The sequence below is a fragment of the Lethenteron reissneri genome, chromosome 5 (genome assembly GCF_015708825.2).
Source record: "Lethenteron reissneri isolate LAM-NWPU_2019-01 chromosome 5, ASM1570882v1, whole genome shotgun sequence".
Classification (NCBI taxonomy): Eukaryota; Metazoa; Chordata; class Hyperoartia; order Petromyzontiformes; family Petromyzontidae; genus Lethenteron; species Lethenteron reissneri.
Genome location: NC_083783.1, coordinates 2,758,739 through 2,783,276, shown reverse-complemented (window position 1 = coordinate 2,783,276; position 24,538 = coordinate 2,758,739). Strand labels below are relative to the sequence as shown.

The 24,538-nt window shown below is 47.9% G+C and overlaps 1 protein-coding gene and 1 long non-coding RNA gene across 3 annotated transcripts in view; one reads left to right on the top strand and one right to left on the bottom strand.

Annotated features, from left to right (window-relative positions):
- The window catches only part of LOC133351212 (cubilin-like), a 212,696-nt gene that overhangs the window by 51,809 nt on the left and 136,349 nt on the right, over positions 1-24,538 (bottom strand). The window lies entirely within an intron of this gene.
- LOC133351248 (uncharacterized) lies at positions 11,297-23,353 on the top strand. Its single transcript, XR_009756162.1, has 5 exons — positions 11,297-11,381; positions 20,660-20,804; positions 21,830-21,941; positions 22,467-22,608; positions 23,222-23,353. It is a non-coding gene; the product is annotated as an uncharacterized LOC133351248 (long non-coding RNA).

Below are 24,538 nucleotides of genomic sequence, written 5' to 3'. Positions count from 1 at the left end.
TTAGCTGCCCTCATTGTCATCTACCTGCCTCCCATCCATGTCATGCGGTGTCACCACCCATACGTTGTGGGAGAGATGATATACACCACCACATACGACCATCAAATAAGACATTATTTAAATGCATGCCTATAAAGGGCACCACACTTCAATAGGGATTATCGTTAGTACAGCTATTTAAAAGTCACAATGAACAGGAAGGACAAGATGAAAGGGCTAGAATAATGCACATGCATAATGTACGTTGACTCATTAATCCCCGCCCCCCACTTTGCGCAAGAGCGCAGAAGTATGGTCAACACATCCACGCCTCTATATAAGGAACGAAACAGGTGGACTTCTCCACAAATCTGGCTGTCGCCTGATGAAGCTAGTTGTAATTACTGGCGAAACTTCGTACTCAGATTGTAAATGTTGTGGCTTGGCTTTCCAACACACCGGTGTGCTGTACCAGTGACAATTTGGCATGTTCTGTTTACATGACAACCCTTACTAGTTGGCTGTGTTGAGTGGTGGCGGGTTTTAACGACACATGAATATATGAAAGTCAAAATTTATTTATTTATTTACACGATCGAACACTAAAAAACTTCTTATTGATGATATTGGTCGTGAAAGCCTAAGTGTTAAACTCGGTTATAACTGTTTTAAGTTTTGTACTGTACGCGATATTGTTGCTGCTTTCTAAGACATCTGACTTGGTTATAGCTGTATTACGTTTTGTATTGTACACAATATTCACGTGAAATGTTTTCTCATTTCCTGTTTCAGAATATGGCTTCAGTTTGGAGTTCTACAAAGTTGACCCACTACCAGCCAGCAAAGGTATTGATTAATTCTTAATTTATCGGTTTACAGTATATACTGACCATCCTTTGGTTCATTCGCTTCTTGTACAAATTCCGTGAGTAATACAAAAATGGGTAAATTATAATTTACGACAGTAATTGTAAGTTCGAAATGTGATTTCATGATCTATTGTTTTGCAAAATATAGTGCCTAGCGTAAAACTGTAAGCAAAATCGTTGTGCATGAGAGACGTCTTCATCTAGCAATGAATAAACCATGGTTGATCAATATTAAAATGATAGATGAATCTATGAAGATGGCAAACAATGATGATGACGTTCTCTGGTCTGACACTGGTGAGTCTAGGCCCTAAAGACGGCTGTCTCTGGTACGGCTATTTTGGTACAAGTGTGAGTGAGTTGCAGGGAGGCGGACGACGAAGGTTGAGGCACACTCTTTTTATTAACTCAGGGACAGACACAATAGTTGAAGGGGTAACGGCCCCTTCACCCGTACTATCTGGGAAACCACCCTAGTACTAAGCCCTCTGTCCTGCTCCCCAGTCCTCCTCTAATGGCTACGGGAGGCTGTCTGATCTGGCCCTGGTAAGCAAAGATCTCGGCACCAGCTAAGCCGGCCCTGCCCTTACAAGGGCAGAGGTCCGGGAGCTCTTGGGCCGCGCCGCTGGCTTACCCAGCTCGGCCCTTACAAGGGCAGCGAGACAGGGGAGTCCCAGGGCCTAATCTCAGAGTCTTCAGTCTTCACTGGTCAGCTTCGTGTCGAACTGGCCCCGAGCTCTCTGGCTCCCCGCCTTTTATAGAGATCCCCTCGGAGGGGCGGGGTTATGGGGGGTAACGGATGCGGACGTCGGTGTGGCCACCCGTGTGTGTGGGTGCAGACACCCCTGTGTTTCTCGTCCGCCTTTTCTCCCGTAATAACCCCTACACAAGCAATGGACAGGAAGTACAAGATCAATGGGCTCGCATAATGCACACGCATAATGTACGTTGATTCATTAACCCCCCCCCCCCCACCTTGGACGAGAAGAGCGCACAAGTGTTGTCATCACATCTACGCCTCTATATAATGAACGAAACAGGTGGACTTATCCTCAAATCTGGCTGCTGTCTAATGAAGCTAGTTGTAATTACTGGCAAAAATGTGTACTCCGATTGTAAATGTTGTGGCTTGGCTCTCCAACACACCGGTGTGCTGTACTAGTGGCGAATTGGCGTGTTCTTTTTACGTGACAACACTTACTTGTTGGCTGTGTCGGGTTAACGATATGTATATTTATGCGATCTAACCCCAAAAACCTGTATTGTAGTAGTAATTGTGTTTTGTCGTTTTTCAGAATGTGGCTGGATCCCCGTAGCAGAACGCAGAGTGAACAACCGGATCGTGGGAGGCTACGAAGCAAGGCTCGGAGAATGGCCCTGGCAAGCGAGCCTGCACTACTTCAACAGACTGGCCTGTGGGGGCTCCCTCCTCAGTGACCGCTGGGTTGTGAGTGCTGCTCATTGCTTCGATAGGTGAGCGTTTCTGTTACTTCACATGTCTTGTTAACACTTTACTCTGAGCTATAAATGCTCTGATACGTGCATTGTCCTGGTACTGTTCGCCTTTTGACGTTCTCTGGTCTGACATTGGTAAGGCTAGGCCCTAAGGAAGGCTGTCTCTGGTGTAGGCCAATCGATTTCAAAGATAATGCATATATTATCAGAGCAAGTTTGTTTGCATGTTCACCACAAGTACGTGTGGTTAATCCAAACTTGATTCCTTGTTGAAGGTGTTTGAACATCTTAACACCTGTTTTATTGCCAGAAAGGGTAAAACCTATTTTTATTTGTCATACTTTAAAAGGATGAATTGTGTTAAATGTTACACACACAGCAGAAAAGTTTGATAATCACAACTTGCAGCCCTTTGTCAGACCGCTTTTGGAATGAAGGCCTTCGCACACCGTGTTGGTCATGGTGTGTTGTTCGACCATACCTCACCACACTGGTCACGAATAACTTGATCTGTGATTGGGAATCAAACTTGGGGAATTAAAACGTGGGTCAACAGGTTCATAAGTGCAGTGTGCTAACCAATGAACCACCGCTCCTCCCAATCGCACAATGAATCACAACACCATTAGAAGATGTTTGTAGAATTTTATTGCAGAAAGAGGCATGAATATAAGAGTGATTAAGCATCTCAGATTTTTTTTCACATTCAGGTATGATTTTTCGTAGTGCACTTGCAATCGTGATGCGTGCTGGCGCCATAGTCCAAATTTGATTACTTGTAAAAATGACCCACACCAATTACTCTGTCATCACCCCTACCGAAACAACTTAGCAGGACCCTCCTGAAAAAGTCCTGAGACTCATTGAGGCTTACCTTGTTAAAAAAAAACAATATGCCCTGTGGTATTTGATGCTGACTGTGGTGTCTGTGTATTTACCTGCCTAGTAACAACCCAAACACCTGGATGGTATACCTGGGCCTGCACTCTCAGAACAATCTCAGCGCTTCAACTGTCGTGGCCAGAAGCGTCAACAAAATCCTCATCCACGAGCGCTACAACAGAAGCAGCCATGACTATGACATTGCTCTTATGGAGCTGTCAGAACGTGTTTCCTTCACCGATTACATACAGCCAGTTTGCCTCCCACCTCGCTTTCAGAAGTTTCCCTACCCAGGGAAATCATGCTTCATTTCTGGTTGGGGAAGACTTTTGAAGCTGGTAAGTCCATAGGTCAAATATTCCAAACCTGGGAAAACACGTGGTTTCAGAAGATACTTTGACCACTAAATAGAGCATAGTTTGAGAGATTATTTAGTTTCCATATCTTAGTGTCTATGGTGGAAGAACCACAGTATTGTCATGTTTTGAGCCTCCACACGACCCGATTAACATTCTAATAAAATCGATCTCCTCATAGAAAGCAGTGTCCTTCTGTTTAAACTCAGGATTACAACCCTTGAGTCGTTTACGTTGTGTTAAATGTAGCACCTCTAATGTACAACATATACAAATATAAAAAAAATGCATTGCTATGCCCACGATTCAAGGCATGTATCGTGATGTTAATTTATGAATCGGTGCAATGTTATTTTCCGACGGCACAAGGAAAACATAATCGATAGTTGAACGTTATTTTATTTAGGGGGAATGTTTGTATAATGAAAAATAAATATAATATACACCTCTTTTACTGAACAGTTCCTTTGATGTAATGGAGGCCCAAATCTTTGTTAGGAAACTAGTTTTTTGTAAAATCCATTGGAATAATGATGGCGGTTGGGTAGCAGAGCTCTCTGGTGCTCAAGGAATATCTGTAATAGACATTAAGCTGATATACAGGTGCTATGTTGTTAAAATTTAAAGAAACCACAATCTAAGTCTTGATGAAATATAGTACTTTAACAAGCAGAAAGGGTACACGGTTTCCAACACGAATTCTTGTACTTAACAGGCTACACAGCCACCCGGCTTCAGGAGGCTTCAGTAGAGATCTTCAAGACGTGCATCACCCCAGGGCCGCAGGCCTACAGCCCATCTCTAATCACCAATAGGATGCTGTGTGCAGGTTACCTCGAAGGAGGGGTGGACACCTGCCAGGTGAGCGACGATAACAACCAACAAGACGCAACTCTATTTCCTAAAAAACATCTGAAGCACATGACGACTATGGGCCCAATTATGTTCCACCAGGGGGAACTTGGAAAGCAAACTTTTCCAGTCAATTCACGTACACATTTTGGTGCCAATTTACTGGAAGGAGTGTGGGTGGACCAACATCAACTGGAGCTTCAACAACAATGTCCTCATTCAGGATCCCAGTCCCATTGAACATTTCAAGCTCTCCTCAGCTGTACTGCTCTTTGCACTGAACATTTAAACCTAATTGTCGGGCCTTTTGACATCCCATCTTTGGTATCATGACATGCCATCGCTTATACTGGATCATTGTAATCATTGCTCCATCAGGCCTTCTTGTTCGTCAGTCAACTTCTAACATTGGTGTCGTGTGTGTGTGTCTGTTGCAGGGAGACTCTGGGGGTCCCTTGGTTTGCCAGGACTCAAACGGCCGCTGGTACCTCTCTGGAATCACCAGCTGGGGCTATGGCTGTGCACGGCCTTACCTGCCAGGTGTTTACAGCAGGGTCACCAAGTTCTTGGGCTGGATTCACCAGAACATGCAGTAGTCTCTTATACCGTCCTGCACCGACACAATACTATAGATCATGAATATTAATTATGGGAACCGTAAATCAAAATAATTAATGCAGGCAATCAATATGTAAAAAAATACTCATTGTAAATTGTTAAAATGTTCATTCATATCGCTGAATACTGTATTTTAAATGCACCAGAATGTAACAAGGTTTGCAAGTCAATAGATGAACAAAGGTTTTGGGTCAAATCAGACAACTCTGATGGTTTATAACATGGTATTTTGGATTTGCAACACCTGTAATGGGGCCTGGCAGAGCAAAAATGCATATGATGTGAAAACCACTTAACCAAGGTGGAAGGGTGATTGTTGGCATTGACAGGAGATGAATACATAACTTTCTATTTTCAATGTTGCTTGATTCAACGTTGACACAATGGACAATTCATGGACTGTCTAAAATATTTCGCCCAACCTGATTTTACATGACAGCAAAATTAAGTACTGTCTAAACTATGTACGATGCATTTATTTGTTATATTTTGACCTGGGCCATCAACTCGCGTCTCTCATACATTAATTGCAATGGCTGTTGAGCAGTAGGGGTACTTAGAGGCTATCTATGGATCTTCTAGGGGACCACTGCAATGATCGGCGCATCCAGACGAGATGATGCGTTCCACAGGGAGAATGTCCTTCATGGAGGTTGTCTAAAAGTGTGTCCGTGGCAAGGTTATTGGTGATTTACTTTCACCTTCCCTGGTCAACACAGCCCATGAGTTTGTGAGTTTTGGTTTAATAACTACATAAAGACAAGACTGGTTTTGCACAAGGAGGCTGCAAAAAAAACAAGTTTGTAATGCAATTAGCTTGTCACATGTAAAGTTACCTGAGACGCCTCTGTGTAAATGGGCTGATATAAAAAAAACATTATCATAGTGTGCGTAATAAAACTATGGAAAAATGTAATGAAGAAAATACTTCATGGAAATATATACAAAATGAACATTTTAACTCTTTTTGTGGTATTCCAAAAATCATGGTATATTTGATTGGGTAAGACTGGTTTGCTAGTTGGGGTGGAAAATGGCAATGATCCTTCATAATGTGAGAGACTGAAAGCTGCTCTCATGAAATGTAAACTTTCTTTTTCAAAACTGATTCACACGAAGCAACATACTATTTGCCACAACAATCCGTAATATATTTAAAGCATTTGGAAATCGATGCATGCTTAATAGTAATCTGGTGAATAAATATAAAAAATGTGTAAAGTATAACATGTGTGTGCCTCGGTGACTTTTGGTCAGACCTTGAGATTAGGGATATTTTCAAAGTTATACGACTTTCTATCAAAACCTCCACCGCAGGGGCCGATCTTGACACTGCTGGCACAAGTCATCAACAAGTCCAATCAGTACAGTTCCAACTCGTTTTGTGCCAAATCAGTCCCATCTATTTTCTAGCCTGTGCCACACCTGTTTAGACCGAACTATACAGTCAAAGAGAAGCTGATTGGGCATGTGGTGGATGGACATGCGGGATATATGACCCAGACAACTCAGCCCTCGCTTTACAAGAGGGGCTCACTGATGATGGTAATGCATCCAGATCTTTGAAGGATCTGTGAGCTCCTCACACAATCGTCTGATTAAACCCAGGATAGATTGTAGGCAGGCTAGCCTGAATGTTTAAAACCGGCACAGATGTTCCCTTCGAGGGCTCCACATTTCGCAAGCATAGAGAAGTGACGACATAACTGTGGTGGAGAAACCCCAGAGATTTGAAGTGATAGACCAGGTTGCTTCCACACAGCGCTACGCAGATAATGAAAAGATACTGCCGCTCGAGTGATTCGGATTGAGACTTGGGCTCCCAAAACAGGAGCTAGTCATAATCACACTACCCAAGTATGGAGCATTTTATGAAATAAAATACCCAGGCAGGTACTTTGTGTTTGTGGGGCTGATGGTAAGGTATCATCTATTCGTAGCGAGCAACTACTAAGGCCGGAAGAGTCCACAAGGGGGTGTTGGGTGGCCAGCACCACGCCGATCCACCTTTGTCTCCGCAGTAGCGATGCTTACCACACCAGGTACTCATTTGAGGCTGAGTCGACCTTGGGGAGGCCCAATATCGGTTCAGATAATCGTCAATGGTGTTAGCGGGAATATAACTTGTGTTGCTGGGTTTATATCGCAGTGGACTAACCATTGCACCCCATCGCTCCCCACTATGCATGTTTCTCTCAACAAACAAACACAGATCCCCAGTATAGCCTTAACAGATTAATGGGAGAAGTGCTGTTAGTGAGCATCCATGAAGGCCGACACGCCACACGAGGGAGTGGGTGGCCAGCACTCCGCCCGGCCGCCTTTGTCTCCCTAGTGGCGATGTTTACACACCGCACCAGGTACTCGTTTTAGGCTGAGTCACCCGAGGGGAAGTCCTGGACCGGTTCAGATTATCGTCACTGGTGTTGGCCGTGAGCGGGAATCGGAACTTGGGTCGCCAGGTAGCGCTCCCCCATGTGTTTCACTCACAAATTCTCACACGCGGTTTTTATTATTACACTCTTTTATTTAACTCACTCCACTCCGTCTGTTGTATCCTAAAAAAAATCGTCTAACTAAATTTTTACCCACTTCCCAATGTGCTATCGACTGCAAACTTGAAATACCTATGTCATACTGATGGCAAGACTATATTCTATCATAAAAAAATGTTTTAAACATTTTACACGCTTTTATTTAACTTACTCTGTGTGTTGTATCCTAAAATTTTGTAACTCACTTTCAACCGTATTCCCAATGTCGTATCGACTGCAAACTTGGTATAGGTATGTCATACTGATGACAATACTATATTCTATCATTACAAATTAAAAATATATTTTTTTAAACGATCTTTTTTACGGCTCTAATTGTCCACGCTTAACTAACGTTGGCTGTAAATCACCGCGGTCCCTTATGTCACGGCAAGCCTCGGGGAGCCACGCCGAGGGGCGGGGGATGTGGAAGGAGGGGAGGGGCGATGGGGGAAGGGGGCAGGGGGAGGGGCAGCTCGGACAGTACATTTAATTAAAGCGTGTTTTTTTAAGTATTTTTCAATATTGTATTCTCTGTACTGTGTCTGTGTCACTCCCTCTCACGCAAACACACACTCTTTGTCCCTCTCTCATTCTCTCTCAATGATCCACTCCGTCTCACGCTCTGTCTCAAGAACAGACACTCTCCATCACATTGCACACTCTCTGTCCCTCTCTTTTTCCCACACACGCATTGTGTCAATCGCACTCTCTGCTACACCACTTACTGTCTCGCTCTAAAACTAACTCTCTCTGCATCTCTCCCTGTCCATCTCCCGCACTTTCACGCACTCTGTGTCTCTCTCTGCCACTCTCTCGCTGTCTGTGTCTCTCCCCGTCCCTCTCTCACACTCTCTGTATTTCTCCCTGTCCTTCTACACTACCGATCCCCCCACACACACACAAAGCCTTCACATACATTTTGGGCAAGTGCTGTTTGCGAGCACCTATTAAAAGCTGCACGTACAAAGGGGGGATGGGTGGCTAGCACCACGCCCGACCGCCTTTGCCTCCCCAATGGCGATGTTTAGACACCGCACTAGGCACCCCTTTGAGGCTGAGTTCACCATAAATATCGCTACATTTTACTTGGTGATGCCACTCAAACAATACATAACTCATCAAATGAGGGCCTACTGCAAGATAACTTCGCCTCTTATATTTGTATGTATTTTCCATTTAGCCACCCCCTCTATCTGACTAACAAGAAACTTCTTTGGCATGCGGTGGCTGGGCATGCAGGCTACATGACCCTACTCAAGTCATCATCCACTCACACGCATCACAGAGACAAAGATCCCACGTAAAGCCTTAACAGACTTCTGGGGAAGGTGTTTTTAGTGAGCACACACCCAATCGCCAACAGCATTCAGTTGGCTGACCAGACGATTACGTAATGTAGGTGACATTGTGCCAGAGGGCGACATCATGATATCTGTGAACAATGAACATGTGTAACTACATATCCATTACCCACGTGTATCACGTAAGGATGTGTGTTCCCTGGTTAGTCAACCCCTGGTAATGGTTCTAGATTTGAAGCTTTCGTGACTGTAAGGATTCATATTCTTAGGTTTTTTCGGTAAAGTCACGTAGGTAAAAACATCAACATTAATTAAAATAAAATAAAACAAAAAATCACGACGTTTCGGAGGCAACACAAGTCTCCGTCATCAGGTGGGACCGTCACAGCCGAATTAGCTGTATCAAGTGAGGCAATGATTCAAGATGTAATCCCTTATAAGCAAGTTGAAGGGGGGGAGGAGAGGGGGGGGGAGCTCATCAGAATGTGGTAGCCAATGAATGGAAACGTATCGGGAGGGAGGGGGGCGGGGCTCAAAGACTCCGTGCTGTCTATATGAGGAGATGTTTGTAATGTGTCTTTGGGGTGATTTCGAGGGGTGGGTGTAAAGTGATGTGGTGGTTCCTTGCTCTAACGAGCGGTGGGAGGGCAATGTTCAACGCTGTGGGTAGAATTTAGGCCATGGTTGAAATTCACTTGTGTCTACTGCGAGCGCAGACAATGTAAATTATGATCGAACATGAACATAATTTTTACGGTGATGGTGGAAAATGATGACGTAATAATTACTATGATGCCGATAATGATAATTAGATTCTGATGATAAATGGGTACTGATGATGATTAAAGGGTGCTACTGCTGCATATGATGATGATGATAATGATGACCATATTGCTGTTCCTAATGCTAAGTTTGGTTCCGCTGCTGATGAAGCTGATGAGGAAGATGAAGAAATGCAGAACGGGAAGTGTTCCTTCCCGTTCTGCTTATACTGGATCATGTGAGCCCACTGAATTGTAACAGTGATCTGCCACGGCTGAGGTGTTTGTCCTACCGTGTTTCAAGTCTGCTTTATGTTCACGGATGCGGTCCGAGACATGTCGTTTGGTTTCTCCAATGTAACTGCTACCACAGAGGAAACTTAGTTTGTAAACGCCAGGATACTGTATGTCTGGAACCACGTCTTTTACAGACGGGACCAGATCACGGATTTTATGTACTGTGTTGAATCGGACCTGGATCTTGTGTTTTATCAGGATTTTGGAGATCTTTTTTTGTGACCCCAGCAATGTCGGGTAAGGTGATGGTTTTGAAAAGCTCCTCAACAGGATCCTTCTTGATGGTTGGAGTGATGGCTTTGCGGATTGTGTAGTCGGAGTAACCATTAGCCTTAAGAGCTTGGCAATGTGATCCTGATCAGAGATGCATAGAGCCCAAAGCATCTCCGACCAGAAACACATTGCCAGTGAACTCAAACACGTACGCCAAGTTCTTAACGCGAATGGTTACTCTGATTACACAATCCGCAAAGCCATCACTCCAACCATATATTTTTAAACAATATTTTGTATATGTGTATGTTTCGGCTTGGGTCTAATTGTCCACGCTCAACTCACGTTGGCTGTAAATCACGCTGTGGCAAGCCTCGGGGCCACTTCCTGGAGTCGTGGAGTTCTGCCATTACGAGTACATTTAATTAAGCGTGATTTAAAAAAAAAGTATTTCTAAATATTACTTCTTCTACTTAATGTCCATGGGCCTGAGTACAGTAAAAGCAAATAAAACCTCTGTAGCGGGCTGCCTGCTCAGCCGCCAGACGCCAATAAACCAAACATTTGTGTGTTTTGGTTTTGACGTGGAGTTGGGGTGAGAACTCATTTCTTTAGAGCTGCTTCTTGTGTTTAGTTTGTTATTTTTTATTAAAAAGTTACCAAAAATGTCACCTCGCCCATCAGCTCACGCTGCGCTGTTGCTGCGTGTGCCCGCCAGAGGGCACGACGTGACCACACACCGATAGGACATCATCAGTGTGAGTGCCGCAACACATTGCACATTCTCTTGTCAAGGCGCTCTTCCTCTTCCCTCCCAGCTTAAATAGACGCCCCAAGCCCAGGACGTGTCATTCAGACTCTGTCTTATCGACAGACCTGTTCTTCACCTGAGGACGGCTGCTTGCGTTGTGGCCGAAACGTCGTGAGAATTATTTTATTATGTTTTATTTTTATTATTTTATTATGTTTTATTTTTATTATTTTATTTTGTTTTATTTTTATTATTTTATTATGTTTTATTTTTATTATTTTATTACTTCCCTTCTACGTGACTTTACCGAAAGAACCAAGAAGACATTGGAAGCCATTGGGGGGTTTGACAGCAGCACGATGATGATGGTGGTGGTGGTGGGGGGTGTTGTCAACATTTGTGTTTTGTTGCACAGGTCGCTGGCTGCCAGCTTTGCGTTAGGGGCCGTCCATTTCTGTCGGAGTAGATCTAGTGGTGGGACGGCGTCTTTCTCCTCTCTCACACACCAAGGTGAGGACAGAAAATAAATATTCGCGATCAAACAACGATATGCGAACATTCGAAATGCGAAGTTTCAGTATAACGAACTTTGCATCCGTTTCCGTTATTTTAATGGAAAAAGGTGAATAATTATATAACATTTCATAAATAAATATTGAATTTATCGGTCTGTGGTGCAAAAAAATATGAATAAAATTACGTTTCTTCACTACGTTTATTTTTTTTTATCAATGTCGGTTTGTAATTTTTATACCGTACAATATAAAATTTATGTTATTTTCAACATAAATTGTCTTTGTTTTCAACATGAATGGTAAGTTCCAAAATGTTTATTCGTGTAGTTTTAAATAGTAAGGTACGAAGACTGGGAGCGCATCCTCATCCTACTGTGATACTTTATTCAATATATGAAGTTTCAATTAACGAAGCTCCAGGAACACATTTACTTCGTATATCGAGTTATTACTGTCGTCGTTGTGGATTTTGTTGTAATTGATGTTTGTATGTACAGTATGTTGAACTTCTTTTGCACCGTACGTAGCCAACCGTGCTTATCGGAGGTGCGGGGGAAGACAATAAACTATGCACAAAAAGTAGTTTTAAGCAAATGCGTTTTCATTGTAGAAGATTTCAAAGTGCACAGCTCCAGTGGCTTCCTAATATCGGAAAGGAAGAACGTTCCAGACGGCCGTAGATGCTCATGTAAAGTAGTAACTCGGCAGGAGACGACTTCACGGGTAGCACACTCTTTATTTTCACCAGCTTGTAGTTACACGGATGACTAACACCCTACTTCGTTACACGGGTGACCAACACCCACTTAGCTACACGGGTGCCGGACACCCACTCAGCTACACGGGTGACTAACACCCACTCAGCTACACGGGTGACTAACACCCACTCAGCTACACGGGTGACCAACACCCACTCAGCTGTACTGACACGGGCTCTTACGCCCCGTAGCCTTCCGGGACACACCCAGCCGGGGTGCCCGTCTCGGCTCTGGGTACCACCGTCCCGACCCACACGGGCGTCGGACTACGGTCCCCCCAGTCTCGGCTCCGAGCCACACAGGGCCCCGGTCCCCACAAGGACGGCGGGACTAGGGGTCTCGGGCCACTACCTCCTCCACCCCGTCTTCGGTCTTCAACTGGTTAACACTGACCACGAGTGCTCTCGCGCGTCCCCCTTTATACCCCTCCTGCGGACGTCGCTGAGAGTACCCACTTATCTGACCAATCACCGCGCACTCGCTACGATCCTCTTTTCCCAGCTTGTGTGAGCGCGCCTCACCACCGGCGCGCGCGTCCATGCCACGCCCACATCGCGTGCCCAACCCCGCGCCCCGTGATCCATCACTGCCGGCGCACGTCAATACCACCACTACATCACCCCCTACCACATAGCTCGCAGCCGACCCGGCTGCTAATAAAACATACAACACCCCTTCACCCCCATGTGTGCCCCGTAACATAACACAAACCCTAACAACACAACATGAACACCGCAATCCGCAAAACCCAGCAACCGCCACACCCGCAACAAGAACAACATGCACAATCCGGCGAGTGGCAACGATACTGTGTATGCGGAAAGAGTAATAATAAAAAAAATGTCTTTAATCATTTTCTCTTCTTTTCTCTCCGACTCATGCAGCGTCCCAATGTCCGAGCGTCCCTTGAACGGGACATTACCCTGGCAGAGGGGGAAGCCGGCAACGAAGTCGGGCTTTAACAAAAAAAGAAAATTTTTTTTTTCTTTTTTCATGAAAAGTGTTGCGTCCTTGCCCGAGTCCGCCTTGCCGGACCGTCGTACGGCACAGGACGCAGTTGGCCATCCGGCGGCGCCGGCAGTTCAGGAAGGCATGGGCCAGGCATCGGGGCTCCGCGCGAGCCGCGGGGTTCCGGTTCCCGACGGTCAACAGCCGTCAGGTCCGAGACACCTGGGGGTGGGTCAGGTGGAGACACGTGAGGATCAGCCTGCGACACATCCCTCCCCGAGTCGACGGTCACATCACACGCTCGGTCGTCACGGCACAACCCGGGGTCACGCGGCGCCGCGTAGGGTTTCAGTCGGGAGGGGTGCACGTACCAACGGCGTTTTCCCCATTTAATCTGTATACTCTGGGGTCGTGCAACCCGCACAATTTCCACCGGTCCCCTCCATGGTCTCAACAGTTTGGGGGACGTAGCCAACGGTGCGTGTGGACAATGCAGCCAGGCCTTATCGCCCGGTTCCCAATTGTGCGTATGCACCTTCCGTTCATGCAATCGCTCGTTCGCGATCTGCCCAGAGCGTGAATTCAATCTCGCAGCCTCTCGCGCCTCAGCCAATTTGGCAATGTTAAACTTAATGTGGTCTGCCAATTTTGATTTAGCACGTGGCTGTGAAATCCCCAGTTGGACGTCCATGGCCGGATCAGCCTCCCGCCCATACATCAGAAAAAATGGAGAAAACCCCGTCGCCGCATGGGGAGCCATCCGATAGGCCGCTAGTACCCCCGGTACCTGTAAGTCCCAATCCACCTGGTCGTCGCATACCTGTTGGCACAGCATAGACGTAATCGTCCTGTTCAGACGTTCAACCATACCGTCAGTCTGCGGGTGGTACGGGGAGGTACGTACTTTCTTTGTACCCAACAGGTCGCACACCTCGCGCAACAAAACACTCGAAAAGTTTTTCCCTTGATCCGTCAGCAAGCGTTCGGGGGCGCCTTTGTCCAAAACGTAACCTTGGACAAAGGCGTCCGCCACTGCCGCAGCCGACTGGTTGGCGAGTGGCCACGCCATGGGCCAGCGGGTGAAGTACTCTACGCCAACCAGCAGGAACTTATTTCCCCGAGGTGTAGCGGGAAAGGGCCCCAAGATGTCTAGCGCGACCAATTCGTTCGTGCGCGAAACTTGAATGGATTGAAGCGGTGGATTTGCCGCTATTGGTGGCGGTTTTCTTTTAGCGCACCCTACACACCCCTTAAGAATGTTCGCCACGTCATTTCCCATCCCAGGCCAATAGTAGTCTCGCTGAATGAGGGCGAGCGTTTTGTGAAACCCCAGATGCATGAGTCGTTCATGGGCAGCCAGGACGACCTTACCCCATACAGCAACCGGCACCACAATCATGTGACGCCGGGACATGGAGTCCCACTTCATCAAGAGGCCCTGTCTGCACACCCAGGAACCGACCCGCGTTTCCCCGCCCTCGGGAACGTCAACCTTCCGACGTAGCGCGAGTAGGAAGCTGTCGGCCATTTGCAGACGGCCCCACTCGATGAGAGGCAATGCTAACAGCGAGTCCCTCCCCGTGGGGGCGTCGACCCCCGTAGTATCCGTGGCGGCTAGCACCACTTCCGCGGGGACATCGACAGAAGGTTTACACCGCGCCGATCCTAACTGACATGCGCATTCCGTACGCGTCGGCAACCGTGACAATGCATCCGCATTCGAGTGTCGCAACCCCTTGCGGTAAATCGTCGTGAATTGGTAGTCCTGAAGGACCTCCAACCATCGGGACAATTGGCCGGATGGCTGCGCCACCCGCATAGCGTATTGGAGAGCCGCATGGTCCGTGCGAACCGTAAAGTGACGGCCATACAGATACGGCCTGAATTGCTGAATAAAAACCACAATCGCCAGCAATTCACGCCGTGTCACGCAGTAGCGTTTTTCCGCGGGGGACAGAACCCTGCTACCGTAGGCGACCACCCGTTCGACCCCCCCGACCACCTGTGAGAGCACTCCCCCGATACCCGTGTTACTGGCATCCGTGTCGAGCACAAACGGTTGCGTGAAATCGGGGTAACACAAGGGGGGAGCCTGCACCAAGGCGTCACGAAGGGAGCAGAACGCGGCCTCCTCCTCCGGCCCCCAGTGAAACCGCACCCCTTTAGCTGTCAAGGCGTACAGGGGCCTGGCTATGGTGGCAAACTGCTTGACAAAACGACGGTAATAGGAGGCAAATCCTATGAAGCTGCGGACTTCAGTAACAGAGGTCGGTGTTGGCCATGAGCCGACGCATTGCGTCTTAGCAGGGTCCGTCGAGATCCCTGAACGGCTAACGATATGGCCCAAATACCTGACCGATTCCCGAAGCAGAAAACATTTAGCCGGTTTAAATTTAAGCTTCGCGGAACGCATCCTGAGAAACACTGCTCTCAGTCGCTGGAGGTGCTCCTCAAAAGTTCGGCTGAAAACGATGATATCATCGAGGTAAATCAAACAGGTGTCCCATTGAAGGCCTGACAAAACCAATTCCATGAGCCTCTGGAACGTGGCAGGAGCGGAATGTAAACCCATGGGCAATCGGTTGCACTCAAATAGGCCTCCCGGTGTCCGGAAAGCGGTTTTAGGTTTTGATTCGTCATCGAGGGGCAATTGCCAAAATCCCGAAAGCAAATCGAGCGTCGAAAAAAACTGTGCTCCTGCCAAGGCATCCAGCGACTCATCCATCCTGGGGAGCGGATACGCATCGGCCATTGATATTTTGTTTAGGCGGCGGAAATCAACACAGAACCGCAGGGATCCATCCTGTTTTTTAACCAAGACGATAGGAGCACCCCACGGACTGGAAGAGGGCGCAATGATGTCGGCCGCCAACATGTCATTTACTGCCGACTGCACATGCTCCTTCTCGGCTGGACTGAGCCGGAAGGGATTCTGTCGAATAGGGGCCGCGTCCCCAGTCTCTATGTGGTGGCGCAACAGGTCTGTGCAGCCAATGTCGTACTTGTGCCTGCTAAACACGTCAGCGAACTCGAGCAGCAAGCCCCTCAATGCACCCAACTGCACACTGGACAAGGTACTGGACCCGGCACACAACGAGTCCAACCACTCCGTCCCCTCCTCACTTTGGGGATGCGTATCGACATTTGAATCGGCGTGAGCAACGAGCTGTTCCTCGACGGGTAGCGGCGCGGCGTGAGCGAGCACCGTTCCCTGCGTAATCACGGCCGGCCGCGACCCCGTATTCAGGACCACAACGAACGGCTCACTGTCCCCCCTCACCATGGTCTGGGCCACCGCTAAGTCGAGGTCCCCTTTAGCCCTGTTAGACGGCCCCAATAGAACTCCCTGCGCCCCCGCATCCGCCCCAAGGGGTTTTCTCAACCGAAGGGGTACCAACATTTGCGATCCCGGGGGCACCCGTACAGTCCGGGTTGCCAGCGCCTGCACCGTCGCACAAGCCGTGCGTATCTTATTTGGACTCTTCAAAAACTCAACCCGCCGACCCGACGGAAGCTCAATGCAGGCCTGGTCTATGAGAATTTTTATGGGCATTTTAGACAGAAAGTCCGTGCCTAGTAAACAAGGAACGGCCAACGATGATGATACAAAAATAGGACCCGCCAATTTAATGTCGCCAATACAAATATTCGCCCGAATCTGGCCGATGATTCCCAAAGATCCCCCGTTTGCCGCGTAAAATGGTACGTCCACCGGCAGAAGTGGTCGACATTGTACGGGAAGAATATTATAAATAAGGTCCGAAATAATAGTGGCCGACGCACCCGTGTCCACGAGCACCCGGACCTCAACCCCGTCAATGTACCCCGTTACCACGGACGACCCGGCCGACGCAGCCACAATCCTGTGGGCCAATTCGGACCACTCGACTGCCTTCGGGCCGTACGCGGACCCCTCTTGCCGAACCGAACCCCCGGCGCCCATACACGGTCCCCCCACCGCTAAGCGGCGACCCGAACGTGCCGTGCGTTTGGACCGAACGTGTGAGGTGCCGCGACTTGCCGGGTTCAGTTGGGATGTCTTGAGTCCCTGGTCGTCGTCCGGACGTGGTCCCGCGGTGCGTTGACGCGGGGCCCGGCACCCGGCCGCGACGTGGCCCCGAAGGCCGCAGTTGTAGCAGACGACGAGGGACGTCGTAGGTTTCGGTTGCTCCAGCTTGCGGGCGGAGCGTGTGGGCGAACGACCTCCCGTTCTCCACTCCCCCGGCCTCGAACCAGCGAAGGCCTCCTCCCGAGGCACAGCAGGCTGAGGTCCGATGATCGTGGCGGCTGGTGCCCCGTTCTCCACCGATGCGCAGACGACCGTCGGCTTCCGCTGTAGGACCTCGTAAGCGTGGATACTCGTGGCAATCCCCAGGGAGCAGATGTCCATTTCGTCCGCCGTATTAATGGGAACTCCCAATCCGTGAGCCAGCGCCAGCAGCTGCTCCGTCACCATGGCGTCCTTCCCCTCCTTGTCCATGCGGGGAAAAGCTGAATCCGCCAGGGCGAGCAGCGCCGTGCGATAGGCGAGCGTTGTTTCTCCAACCACCTTCCGCCGATCGTAGAACTGGTGGCGACAGGTCGAGGGCGGCCCGAACACCTTGGCCAACAGGTGCAGCGCGGCCTGGAGCGTTGAGCGGGACGACCTCGGGGCAGACGTGAAGGCCGCAAGCGCGTCGTCGTCGAGCATCGCTGGCAGCGCGCGCAGGGCAGTGGTGTCGGACCACCCCGACATTTCTTGATGCGCGATGAACCGTCGCTGGAAGGCTCCCCAGTCGCCCCCGTCCGCCTTGAACACCGACAGCGCGGGCAATCGTTGCTGGAGAACTCGATCGTCGTCGTCGTCGTTGGAACGATTTCCCCGCGCGCCGCTGTGGTTGTAGAAAATGTCGGCTCCCTCTGCAGGCGCAAAATGGAGAGCTCCGGCGCTCGCCGATGACGCGGGCTGCGCTGTGTGGAGACCTCTGGCCACGTGGTGTCCGCGTTTCCCGCCAACCGGAGGCGGACCCTCAAAAATGGCGCCAACTCCCAAACTTTTGGCGCGAAACGCCTTATGGCGGGAACCCTCCAGCCGCGCCGCCTCTTCCAACCCCGCAGGCGTTCCACCGGCCGCTGGAACGGAGATCTCCGCCAAGATCGCAGCGGCGGCGAGCAGCAACTCCGCCAGGCGGGAGTGAGCGTCCTGCAGGCTGGTGTCGGAGGCGGGCGGAGCATCGGCCATCTCCGCGAAGTGCTGCATCGGCGGCAACTCCTCGTCCTCTCCTCCCGCGGGTGGTGTCACCGGTACGTCGTCGTCTCCCCGGTCTTGCACGTGGGAACGAGAAGTCTTCCTTGTGTCCATTCTCCTTGAAGACAGGTTTACTTCTGACGCCAGTTGTAAAGTAGTAACTCGGCAGGAGACGACTTCACGGGTAGCACACTCTTTATTTTCACCAGCTTGTAGTTACACGGATGACTAACACCCTACTTCGTTACACGGGTGACCAACACCCACTTAGCTACACGGGTGCCGGACACCCACTCAGCTACACGGGTGACTGACACCCACTCAGCTACACGGGTGACTAACACCCACTCAGCTACACGGGTGACCAACACCCACTCAGCTGTACTGACACGGGCTCTTACGCCCCGTAGCCTTCCGGGACACACCCAGCCGGGGTGCCCGTCTCGGCTCTGGGTACCACCGTCCCGACCCACACGGGCGTCGGACTACGGTCCCCCCAGTCTCGGCTCCGAGCCACACAGGGCCCCGGTCCCCACAAGGACGGCGGGACTAGGGGTCTCGGGCCACTACCTCCTCCACCCCGTCTTCGGTCTTCAACTGGTTAACACTGACCACGAGTGCTCTCGCGCGTCCCCCTTTATACCCCTCCTGCGGACGTCGCTGAGAGTACCCACTTATCTGACCAATCACCGCGCACTCGCTACGATCCTCTTTTCCCAGCTTGTGTGAGCGCGCCTCACCACCGGCGCGCGCGTCCATGCCACGCCCACATCGCGTGCCCAACCCCGCGCCCCGTGATCCATCACTGCCGGCGCACGTCAATACCACCACTACACTCATATGAAAGCGCACGATGCAGTGGCCGTCTTTGTTCGATGGTTGTTGAGGTGGTTGTGGTTAATGCCTTAGGGGTTGATGTCATGTTAGTTGTAGTAGAGGTTGTGGTTGTTGCTGTCGTTTTAATAAGTGATCCTTGTCATGTTTGTAGCTGTGGCAGTAGTCATGGTTGTGCTTGATGTTGTTGCGATAGTAGTCATGTCAGTTGTTGTAGTTGCAGGCCTCGTAGAAGTTGTAGTGGTTGCTACAAGTAGTGATTGCTTTTGTTGTGGTCATTCACCAGGACAAGCTAACTGGGAAACGTACAAACGAAATTGTGGTTGTGTTTGTTGATGTTGCTGCGTTTTTTGTAGTAATTGTCTCCATTATAGTTGTTGCGCTTGTAGTTGCAGTAGCAGTGGTTGTTGCAGTTGTTACAGTGGTTGTGGTGCTGTAGTTGTGGATGTAGTAGCTGCTGTAGTTGTAATCGCTGGTGTGGGTGTTGTAGTTGTTGTTGTAGTAGTGGTGGTTATCATTGCAGTGGTAGTTGTTGTCGTAGTAGTGTTTGTACTTGTCGCAGCTGTTGTTACAGTGGTGTTGGTAGTTGTTGGAGTTGTGTTTATGTTGTGGTTTTTGTGGTTGCATTCATTTGTATTGCAGCGGTTGTGGTAGTTATGGTTGTATTCGTGGTTGTTTGTTGTGGTAGTTTTATTTGTCACGGTTGCATTGTGATTAGAGTAAATTGTAATGGTTGTGGCAGTTGTTCTGGTAGTTGTGCTTGTGAGTTGTGGATGTTGGGTATTGATTCCCGCTCACGGCCACCACCAGTGACGATTATTTGAACCGGTCCTGGGCCTCCCCTCGGTCGACTCGGTCTCAAATGAGTACCTCGTGCGGTGTGTAAACATCGCCACTCGGGAGACAAAGGCGGTCTGGGGTGGAGCTGGCCACTCACCCCCTCGTGTGCTGTGCTGACCTTCATAGGTGCCCCCTAACAGCACTTGCCCCAACAGTCTGTTAACGTTATACTGCAGATCGTTGTCTCTTTTTAAATCCTTTATATTAAGTTCGCTTGCTTGCTTGCTTGCGTGCTTGCTTGCTTACGACCGTGCAAACCTTTCAATCGTTTTTTAACCCACTTCCCGTGATCCAATCAAGCTGACATTTTGCACACAGACTCGTTGTGCGAGACAATTAATGTTCGTGAAAAAAAAATTCCAAAATTTTACACTGTTTAGGGAAAACAAATTAAATATTTAATTACCAATTGTTTAATACTGCAGATAATCATCTGACCCATAGGTGGCAGCCATCTCAAGCCAGAGGACGAGAGGACTCTAGCCGCCACGCATATAAAGGATTTAGAGTGAAAAACTTTGTTTTTACGGGTTATACATATTGTTGTTGCAGGTATTGTGGTTGTATTTGTTATTTAAATTGCTATCGTAATTGTAAAGGTTGCAGTAGTTGTAGTAGTGGTGGATTTTGTTGTAATTGCAGTGGTTGTTGTGGTTGTTGTTGTAGAGGTTCACAAGTCGCGTGAGCTCCACTCGCAGCCCTGCCTCCTACTCCGTCATCACGGAAACCAGAGCTGTCACTGCAGCAACCGAGTCAGCCCTGTTTAGTCAATCGGGGGCGAGGTTCCAACAACCACAGCAACAAACACCAGGTAACAACAACAACAACGACCAGACAGCCACAACAATGCCGAATCAAAACATTCAAACACCACAACTGTAACACTCAAACAATAATAATGTCACAGCAGCAATGCACAACGGAGACCAAACAGCATTGGGGGCGGCTCACACGGTGTGTGATTTTCCCCGGGCCCCGTACACCCCCGAAGGATGGCCCTGGTTTCAATTCTAAAGCTGTGTGCAGGTCAAATCTGCGCTGCGTAGTTTTACGAACCCATGGGCTCTGTGCTTCGAAGCGTCCACGTGATCTGTCTCATCGCTGTCCGTGCCCGCTTTTGTTTATTTCACATTTATCTTACCTTCGGTTTAGCACGTAGGCTTTTGCGACCAATATTACTCTCCAACACATCGGTGTGTTGGGGAGTTAAATTTGTAATTGTTTAGTTTGTTGTTTTGTAACGTGTGACATGTTCATGAAGTGTGCGAGTTGTTAATTACGCGTGAATATAATTCACCTTATAGTAACAGATTGTATTTTAATAATAATGTTTATTGAAGGATTTGCAGAATTCCAGACATTCCTCATAACCAAAAAGGCTTTCCAAATGATTCAGGCACAGGGAGGTTTCACTATTTAATAAACCATTCTCGAGAATATTACCGACTTCATGAATATGAATGCTCAAGCATAGAACCTCATAATAAGATGCATACTCTCTTTGTGGTTGACATGCTTTATTTAAAAAACTAAATTTAAACTATTTTTTATTTGACCAGGTTAGGCCCAATGAGCTACGTAGTTATTTTTTCCGAAGTGACCTGGCCACAAAGGATAGCTCAACGACAAGTGGCTTGTCATGTCGACATTTATTGCACCAAAATACTCTTAAACACATGTTTGTAAATGTGGAGCGAAAAACTGGAGGACCTAGAGAAAAATCCCAGTGGTATGTAACCAATCTAGAATAATATCTTGCAACTGATGTCCTATACCTAAGTCTAAACTGAATGTGTCATGTCTATTTCCTTGTCTCGTGTCTCGGTGTCCATGTAGGTGTCTGTACTTGACTCGGGAACTCACAATGGCGCTTGCTCCGTTTTTCTGTCCAAATCCCCACGACTTTTGACATCTGTCCAATTCCCCATGACTTTTGACATTTAACCAGGTGAGTTGGGGTTAGAGTCATGGGGCTGGTGCTAGAGGAATGGCTAGTTATCGGTTAAGATTTGTATTAATTTGTCCTTAAATACAAACAGTAGCTCCTAGGACTTAAAAGGTAGGGTTTAAGCTAAAATGTAACTAAACTTGTTATTTTGCCAGGTAAGGCTCACTGAGCTATACAGATCTTTTTCAGAAATGACCTGGCCGCAAATGATAGCTTAACGAAGTGGATTTTCACGTGGATATTTATAGCAGCCTAATACTCTAAACGCATGTTTCTAAATGTAGAGGGAAAACTGGAGGACCCCGAGAAAAATCCACATGACTATTGGGAAAACATGCGCAAACTCCAAATATGCAGACGTCAAGGTCGGGAACGAATCCACGACCTTCTGTATACCAGGCGAGGTAGTTAAAATTTTGCTACCGTGACACCCATAGAGGGTAGGGCTACGACTATTTTAGGGGTAGTCGTGTGAGTGTTTGAAGTGTTGCCATCTCCAAAACATCTCTCCACCTCCTTTTGCAGGACATCCCTGGCCCTGGTTACTATGATGTGAGTGAGGTGGTGAGGAGAAAAAAACGGGCACCCCATCGTACTCGGACTTCAACGCCTTTGCCCAGCTCACTGCTGTAGAGGTCTCCAGTGCCCAGACAGAAGGGCATTCCAGGTGGGAATTCACGAGTCACCAACTCGTTTCACTCACACATCCGCACACCCACGCACTTGCCTGCTCACTAACCCATTTAATTACTTATTCAGTTACTGGCTCAACGACCTACTCACTCTCTCGCTCAATCAGTCCATGGCTTGCTTACCTACCCACCCACTCCATAACCCACGTATACACTAATAAACCCACTGAATAATAAATCATTGACACAAGCACTCAATCACATACTCCATAGACCGACTTACTATTTTTTCTCGTGAACCTTTAATGGTATATTTATTTTCTTGGTTCTTTCGGTAAAGTCACGTAGAAGGGAAATAATAAAATAATAAAAATTAAATATAAAATAAAATTCTCACGACGTTTCGGCCACAACGCAAGCAGCCGTCCTCAGGTGAAGAACAGGGCTGTCTTTCCGACAGCTGCTTGCGTTGTGGTCGAAACGTCGTGAGAATTTTATTTTATTATGTTTTATTTTTAGAATTTTATTATTTCCCTTCGACGTGACTTTACCGAAAGAACCAAGAAGATGAATCGCTGCAGTCACGAAAGCTTTAATTCTGTATATTTATTATCGCGTGATATTGACCACTTCTGACCATTTACCCAGGCTCTGGCCATTATGAACCGAGGCCTCAGGCTTGCCCTCGCCTGACTCTGCTGGTGTCCCGTGAGGACCACTTTCCTGAGCGATCAACCCCGGGCCCAGAACCTGGAGAATATGAGGTACAGACATTCGCACATCACCTGACTCAACTGTGTTATATATACACACACACAGGTCTTACTGCATTCACCTATAGCATAGCTTTATTACGTGATTATAAAAAAAATCTTCTTCTCGTGCATCCATCTACCTCCCTGTGCCTCCATACCCCTCATGTCTGCCTTCTCCCCGATTCCTTCCTTCTCTTGTATCCCTCCTCTTCCCCATGTCTCCCTCCTCCACGTGTCTCCACTTGTCTGCCTTCTCCTCCCCTGTCCTCCCTGTGTCTTTCTCTTCTCGCTGTCCTCTCATCACTACGTATCCTCATTCTCACCCCCTTGTCTCCCTCCTTCCCTGCCTCGAGTAATCCTTCTCCCCTCTCCTCCCCGTGTCTCTGCCCATCTCAGTATGTCCCCTTCCTCGTTCTCAGCCCTTTAATGTGAGTCTGGGAGCAAATATTCCACTAAATATGAACACTCAGTGAGGAAAACTCATTCACATGCTTACCCTACTCACTCATTTTCCCATTCACTCAGCAGTTCACTGATTTGTTCCTTCACTCACGCTCATTCTACTCATCTAATCACCCAACTGCTTATCGACAAACTCACTAAATCACTCGTGTTTACTCCATTACCTCACTCATTAATTTTGCGCATTGCTTGTCTCTTTCTTAACAAACTCATGCACACCACTCACTACCCACTCATTCAAACACTTCCGCACTCACCATACTCACTCAGTTATTTATTATTTCACTCACTCGCACCGTTCCATCAATCGCTCGCTTATCAAAAAACCCATCCACCTCACATGCATTTAAATTACTGACCGACTCAATCACATATCACCCAGTAACCTGACTTGACCACATAGTCATTCAATTATGAAAAACTCCAGTTGTCCATAACACTGTGGCCTAGAAAAGTATATGATAGGCAACGTTTCAGGCAACGACCCTTTTTCATAGCATATACAGAGACCATAGATACTAAGTGCATAATCAGAGTTGTAGGCTGCAATTGAGTACACCATGGGACATGATGAGAATTAAATGTAGATATTCTCCCTGATGAACAGTTTTAATTTGGCATCTGAATAGTAACCTAATAATAGCTCCTGAGTAACCAATAAACCCTTTAATAATCACAAATGTATTCCTAAATAATCTCATTTATGTAAAAAAAAGTAAATGTCAGGACTTGCGAGATTGTTGGTCCA